The following is an 8,219-nucleotide window of genomic DNA, read 5'->3' on the forward strand; positions in this document are numbered from 1 at the left end:
GTGCATTGTGCATTACAGAGAAAGTAGTTTAACACTAGGAATTTACTTCAAATATCAAAGTCTATTGTTTTGATGAAAACTTTTCTTTTCTCTGAAGAATTTATCATGAGTTTTATTAAAGAATAGAATATTTGTTTATGTTATTAATAGTAGTTACCCTCCTTGAATGTAAACATCAATGTCTAGTCTATCACTGCAACTGGAAAGTTGAAATGGATTTAAAATAGAGTCAATAAGTCATATGTAATGTGTTGGTCAGAATTACAAAAATAATTAACTAATATGCATTACTTTTATTACTTTCTCAATTTTTGTAACCAGATTCTTACCTTTTATCCTCACTTTTTATTGTACTAATTAAAATATTTTATACTATATATTCTATCCTCTTCATTCACTTTTATTTGCTACATATGAAAATTTAGTGTAACAGTTTCCTTTATATAGGAAATTGAAAGTATGATGGATAATAGTAAATGTTAAAAAATAGAATCCCTACAGAAATAGAATCATGTAAAATGTTCCTCCTGTCCAACCTATATCAGAGTTTCCCAGTTTTTCCAGATGCAGTCACTATACTGTTTCTAAGATTACTCAAATAATAATTTTTGCAAAAGAAGCTTATTTTCACATGTGTTTGCCTGTATATCTCTGTGTATAAATTTCCATTTTGCAGCTCAGATTTCTTAAGATCTTTCCATACAGTCTTCACAGATCTAACTCATTCTAGTTTTCTCATACTACTCAGCTTCTTTAAAAGTCTCTAAAATTTAGGTATCCAGTTTTCTTCAAGTTCATTCTCTTTTTCTACAATAAATAATTCTGCAAAGAAGTCTTTTTAAAATTTTCTCAGCATGAGTTTCTAGAAGTGGAATTGTTGAGTTAAGTGGTATGTATATTTAAAATATTGATATTCATAGTTAATTGCAAAAATGTCATTATGAGCTTGAACAAACTTATTACTCTCCTCACTTTGGAAAATACATTTGACAACATGCTGAACCACTAGGGCTTGATAAACATCTATGGTATATGAAAATGTGATTAAACAAATTGTTTCATTTGTATACTTTAATTGATATTCAATAAACATAATTGAATTGGCGTGTCATCCTTGTTTAAATGATTTATAGTCCTTTTTCATGAATTGCCTATTAATGAATTTTTGTGTGTATTTGACTGCTGACACTGTTCCATACTGATATTAATGATTGAGTTACACACTAATTATCCCTATTACCCTGTGTTTGGATTACTGTTTTTCTTGCTTATGATTTATTTTTTAATTTTTTAAATAATGTGAAGAATATTTTGGGGCATGGACAAATATTTATACATTTGCATAATTAATTCTATCAATATTTTTTGCCTCTATATCTTGAATTTGTCTAACTCAATGTTGTCAAAATATTCTTCACATTTTCAACACTCAATTTTCTGTCTTTACATTTTATGCTTACATTTTCCTTTGATATAGAGAGATAAGTAGGGATTATATTTTAATTATTTTTCTGGATTGTCATTATTTTAGATGCATAGTTATTTTTCCCCATGGCTTTGATATCCTAACTTTGTAAATATGGCATATGTTTGCATCAAATTCATTCCTCCACTAGCTTCTATTGATGTCTTTATTCATGTGCCATTTAACACACAATGTAACTGTGTACATTTGATTTAGAATATACTTTACTATCTTAAAAGCCTAGAATTCCTTCACAGCTAATTTTTTATCAGAACTATGTCTATTTTTGCATATTTGCATTTTAAAATTAAATTTCAGTAAGCTAGTCTGGTAAAAAATACATTGAGTTAGTATTTTGAGTAATATTTGATTGAGAAAGCATTTGTATCTTCAGAGAATTGAGAATTCCTATCCCCAAACTAAATGGTATCAGATTCCTAGATTGTAATGAAGATTTATGCCACCTATTTATGGTCATATTGCATACATCTTATTCAAGAATATGCAAATTCAAAAATCTCTTGGTTTGAAAAATATTTGCATCTGGTAATTGGATGAGGGAACATGATTTTCCTGAGTTGAGTTCTGGTTGTTCAGTTCAGGCCTCTGTTCACCAGACCTACATTATTATTATTATTATTATTATTATCATTATCATTGTCACCTTAGTCTGCATGGGTTGCCATAACAAAATACTACAGACTGTGGAGCTTAGACAACAGACATTCATTTTCCCATAGTTCTGCAGGCTGATGTCCAAGATCAAGGTGATTGCTAGGTTGGTTTCTGGTGAACCCTCTCTTCCTCCCTTGCATGGGGCACCTTCTCACTCTGTCCTTGCATGGCCTTTCTTCTGTGCACTCGTGCAAGAGAAAGCTCTTTGCCCCTTCCACTTCTTATAAGGATGCTGGTTCTATCAGATTAGGACCCACCCTTATGATCTCAAGGAGTACCAGCTATTTCAGCCCCCACTTCAAGGTTTCCAAGCCTAGGTACAAGATGTAGGAGTGAATAAACTTTTTAGATGACCTCAGTCTGACAATTTCTAACTGCAGTCATGAGAGAGGTGGAGACAGAAGTATTCAGCTGAATGGATCAAATTCTTGCCCTACTGAAATAATCTAATATAATAGAGTGAATATTGGTACTTTATTTTTTTAATTTTTTTTTTTAGTTGGAGGCTAATTACTTTACAATATTGTAGTAGTTTTTGCCATACATTGACATGAGTCAGCCATGGGTGTACATGTGTTCCCCATCCCACTCCTCTGGGTCATCCCAGTGCACCAGCCCTGAGCACCTTGTCTCATGCATCGAACCTGGACTGACGATCTGGTTCACATATGATAATATATGTTTTAATCCTATTATCTCAGATCATCCCACCCTCGCCTTCTCCCACAGAGTCCAAAAGACTGTTCTATACATTTGTGTCTCTTTTGCTGTCTTGCATATAGGGTTATTGTTACCATCTTTCTAAATTCCATATATATGCGTTAGTATACTGTATTGGTGTTTTTCTTTCTGGCTTACTTCACTCTGTATAATAGGCTCCAGTTTCATCCATCTCATTAGAACTGATTCAAATGAATTCTTTTTAATGGCTGAGTAATATTCCATGGTGTATATGTACCATAGCTTCCTTATCCATTCATCTGCTGATGGGCATCTAGGTTGCTTCCATGTCCTGGCTATTGTAAACAGTGCTGTGATGAACATTGGGTTACACGTGTCTCTTTCAATTCTGGTTTCCTTGGTGTGTATGCCCAGGAGTGGGATTGCTGGGTCATATGGCAGTTCTATTTCCAGTTTTTTAAGAAATCTCCACACTGTTCTCCATAGTGGCTGTACTAGTTTGCATTCCCACCAACAGTGTAAGGGGGTTCCCTTTTCTCCACACCCTCTCCAGCATTTATTGCTTGTAGACTTTTGGATAGCAGCCATCCTGACTGGCGTGTAATGGTACCTCATTTTGGTTTTGATTTGCTTTTCTCTGATAATGAGTGATGTTGAGCATCTTTTCATGTGTTTGTTAGCCATCTGTATGTCTTTGGCGAAATGTCTGTTTAGTTCTTTGGCCCATTTTTTGATTGGGTCACTTAGTTTTCTGGAATTGAACAGTAGGATTTCCTTGTATATTTTTGTGATTAATTCTTTGTCAGTTGCTTCATTTGCTATTATTTTCTCCCATTCTGAAGGCTGTCTTTTAACTTTGCTTATAGTTTCCTTCATTGTGCAAAAGCTTTTAAGTTTCATTAGGTCCCATTTGTTTATTTTTGCTTTTATTTCCAGTATTCTGGGAGGTGGGTCATAGAGGATCCTCTGTGATTTATGTCGGAGAGTGTTTTGCCTGTGCTTTCCTCTAGGAGTTTTATAGTTTCTGGTCTTACATTTAGATCTTTAATCCATTTAAAAAATATGGAGTGCTTCACAAATTTGCATGTCATCCTTGCACAGGGGCCATGCTAATCTTCTCTATAGCATTCCAATTTTAGTATATGTGCTGCCAAAGCGAGCACTATTGGTGCTTTAAATAGTGAATTTTTTCAGATATCACAATAGTATCTGAAACACTCTAGTAATTTAGACACTATGGTACTGGCTCATGGATATGTACACTGATAGAACAAAAGAGAAAGCTAAGAAATAGAATAGTAAATATACAGATTTTTGTATCTGGAAGTAATGATGTTGCAAGGTATTGGGAGACAGAATGGTTATTCAATATATGTACCGGGAAAATTTCTTTATTTTTTGCCACAAGGCACATGGGGTTTTCGTTCCTCACCCAGGGTTTGAACCTGCACCCCTGCATTGGAAGCACAGAGTCTTATCCACTAGACTGCCAGGGAAGTCCCTATTTATCTTTATGATAGGAAAGTGTATTTTCATGTCACATTATACTTTAAAGAGTATAGTCTATGTGGGTTATATATGTAAATGTGAAATAAATAACTTTAAAATGTTTAAAGATAATTATCTTTATAAACTTGAGGCAGAGAAGGACTTTGAGAAGTACATGCAGAGAACTTTCATCCTGAATCTAGTTTCCATATTTCTACATGATTGAACAGGTGGTTAATCCTTGATCCCAGCCATGTTCACTGCAGTATCCAGGTGTGAACTCCCCCTATTTTCATAATTTGGAAGTGTGTAGTACAGTGAATTAGCTTTCCTGGTGGCTCAGATGGTAAAGCGTCTGCCTGCAACGCGGGAGACCCGGGTTCAATTCCTGGGCCGGGAAGATCCCCTGGAGAAGGAAATGGCAACCCACTCCAGTACTCTTGCCTGGAAAATTCCATGGACTGAGGAGCCCAATAGGCTACAGTCCATAGGGTCACAAAGAGTTGGACACGACTGAGCAACTTCACTTCACTTAATACAGTGAATTAAATATTCCTTTCTCAGTTCCTTCATAGAAAGGTTGGAATGAAGACTTACATCACCTATGTGTGGTTATTGCAAACATCTTATTCCATAATACATGAAGACTCCTTCATTCAAAAGTCTCTAGATCTGGAAAAAAATTTTGTGTGTATGCTCAGTCATGTCTGCCTCTTTGCAATTCCATGGACTGTAGCTGCTCTGTCCATGGAATTTCCAGGCAAGAATACTGGAATGGGTTGACATTTTCTACTCCAACTTTTTCACTCTCCTCTTTCACTTTAATAAAGAGGCTCTTCTTCTCTTTCTGCCATAAAGGTGGTGTCATCTGCATATCTGAGGTTATTGATATTTCTCCGGGCAATCTTGATTCCAGCTTATGCTTCCTCCTGCCCAGCGTTTCTCATGATGTACTCTGCATATAAGTTAAGTAAGCAGGGTGACAATATACAGCCTGACATACTCCTTTTCCTATCTGGAACCAGTCTGCTGTTCCATGTCCAGTTCTAACTGTTGCTTCCCGACCTGCATACAAATTTCTCAAAAGGCAGGTCAGGTGGTCTGGTATTTCCATCTCTTTCAGAATTTTCCACAGTTTATTCCTATGTATTTTATTCTTTTTGATGCTGCTTTAAATTGGAATATTTTAATTTTTTAAATATTTTGTTATTATATGTAAATGCAACTTGTTTCTGTATATTGATTTTGTGTTCTGAAATACTGTTGGATTTGCTCAGCAATTCTAACAGTTTTGGTGCAATTATTTGCATTTTCTGTTTGTACAACTATGTCTACTCTGTACTCTTCAGTATGGCTTCTTAATCTTAGTATCATGCATATGAGATTTGTAAATATCAGTGTGTTAATCTGCAGTTTATTTTATGGATGACTAGTATTTCATTTTATGGATGTATCACAGCTTTTGTATCCTTTTCTTTATTATTTTCTCAATATTTTGGCTATTTCCAGCTATTTGGAATTATGATTAAAACTGATCTAAGTATCCATGTAGAATTTTGACAAACAAGGAAACACACCAGAAAAAAAATGACATCATAATTTTCAAGGCACTAGATTTGAAAAATAAGTGACTATGATTACTGAGAGATGGGAAACAAATTGGCCTGCAAGACTTTTTCCCGTTTATTACCTTTAAAAAATTTCCACATTGTGCTACAGAGAGAGATACCTCAAAATGTCCATGTAGACTGTATGAGTTGAGGAGATGAAGTTAGGGATCTGAGGAGACCAAGGCAGACAAAATTCTGAGAGTAGAATACTATAGATGATACACTTGTAATCCAGGATGGGGAAGGAGGATGAGAGAGAGAGAATTCTGGGCAACAACAAAAGAGGATCCCTTTCAACTATTCATCAGAGTACTGATTAGTGCATACATACAAGAATACCTAAGGATGGGGAAAGATTTACCCAGATGGTTAGTGAGATGAGGGCTGGTGTTCAGGCTGGGCCAGGAAGAGAGCCTATTCTAACCAGCTGGAAAGCCTCATGGTTCACTGGGGCAGTGCTCTTGGTTGAATATTTAGGAAGATTTTGCATTGGTAGTGGGGCATGATTAGCCCTAGACTGAGAACTTCTCAAGACTTGCTTCAAACACCATATGAAGATTTCTTTAAAAGAAATTCTGAAAGGAATGATCCAAAAGAATCAAAGTAAATATCCTGTTCAGAATTTTGTATCTTTGTTACTGTGAGATATTCATGCAAATATTTTTCTTGTGATACCCTTGTGTTATTATAGTATAAAGGTTATACTAGGGTATTAGGGAGTATATTAATTTCCTCCCTTCTGAGAAAGTGTGTACTATTCCCAGATTAGCTTTTATATAGAATTGGTTGATCAAATCTATATGGGAATGAACTTTTTTGGGGGTTAAAAGATAGAATTCTAGTCATGTAAATTTATTTAAGTATTAGATTATCCCAGTTTTTAATTATTTTTCTCTGAGTTTATAAAGTTGTATTTTTCATGGCAGTTTTTCTATTTTCTTTCAATTGGCAAGTATACTGTCAAAAATTAATTAATCATATCACCTGATTATCTTTTTAAGGTCTGTAGAATTTGTAGGGATGACCCTATTTTCAATCTTGATTCTAATAATTTATTTTTTTCTTATTTTTTATAATCCATTTTGCTAGGAATGTATTAATTTTATTTAACATTCAAAGAATAAATTGAAATCAGCTCGGATATCTTCAAAGATAAAACTTAAATTTGAACAGATTTCCTGTTTTGAAAGTCAAGATTTACACAAGAAAGTTTTTATATATTTTATTTCTTCCCAGACTGGACATTTCCATTCCTGTGAGATGACCTCAAGTTGTTTTTCATGATTTTCTCCCAGGGGACAGGATTCTATAAGTCATGTACTACACAGTGATTATCCTGGTGGTATCTCTGGAGATAAAGAATCTACCTCAAAATCATGATCATGGTCCCAGTGAATTTAATTAGACAATGATCATGTTTGGAGATGAAGCAATTGAATGGCTCAATAATATGAGACACAATTAAATGTAGACAAAGTGTTTATGACCCTGTGCCCTTACCTCAGAGAGTATTTGTCTGTAGCAGTAACCACATGACAGGCTTCTTCTTGAATTGAAATGATGGACTCAAAACATGAAAAAGTGTGTATAAGAAGTTATTCTTCAGGAAATCCAAAGTTCAACAGTGCTATTTGAAGACAGGACAGTATAAGTGACTGAGAATCAAAATGTTGCAAAAGCTCTTTCACTATTTCATCTTCACTGGTATAAGCGCAAAGAGCAAAATTTTTATTGTAAACAATTCTTGCAGAATTTGAAGTTTTCTCTCTCTCTCCTCAATCAAAAAACTGATTTAACATTTGTTATCAGAACACATCCTGCCAACAATGGATATTCTGAGTTTCTGTTGACAATCAAGATTCAAATTGCTTGGATTACAGGACATTGATGTTCGTCTTTGAATCCCAACAATTTGAAAATGCAATTTTCTCTGAGTGACAGAGATGAATTAGATTTCCTGCAAGCTTGAGAAGAGTTGATCACGCGGAAGCAGTTCAAGGTCCAGTGATGGTGCATGTATCTTGCTCTCTGTTCCCAGAGATGGAGTGAGTTCATGAAGGATGAGGAAGACAGCATGGGAGTCCAGAACATGGATTGAAAGGCTTTCTCTTTATGCTGGTAACTCAGGAAGTATATTTATACATAAAATTCTGAACTAGGCTTTACATTTTGCAAGAGTACATTGGTGGTTTGACAATTAAGTTTTTTAGGGGTTCTCCTTTGTGATTTTCATAATCAATTATGTTAGGAATCCTTTGTAATTTCTGAAAAATCTGCAGATTAAGTCTATTCTGTAATTC

General features: G+C 34.7%; 1 non-coding gene across 1 annotated transcript; it reads right to left on the bottom strand.

Moving 5' to 3' along the window:
* Positions 1-3,877: 3,877 nt before the first annotated feature.
* Positions 3,878-3,984, bottom strand: LOC133065132 (U6 spliceosomal RNA). Its single transcript, XR_009694855.1, has one exon. It is a non-coding gene; the product is annotated as a U6 spliceosomal RNA (small nuclear RNA).
* Positions 3,985-8,219: the final 4,235 nt, after the last annotated feature.

This window comes from Dama dama, chromosome 1, assembly GCF_033118175.1.
Source record: "Dama dama isolate Ldn47 chromosome 1, ASM3311817v1, whole genome shotgun sequence".
NCBI lineage: Eukaryota > Metazoa > Chordata > Mammalia > Artiodactyla > Cervidae > Dama > Dama dama.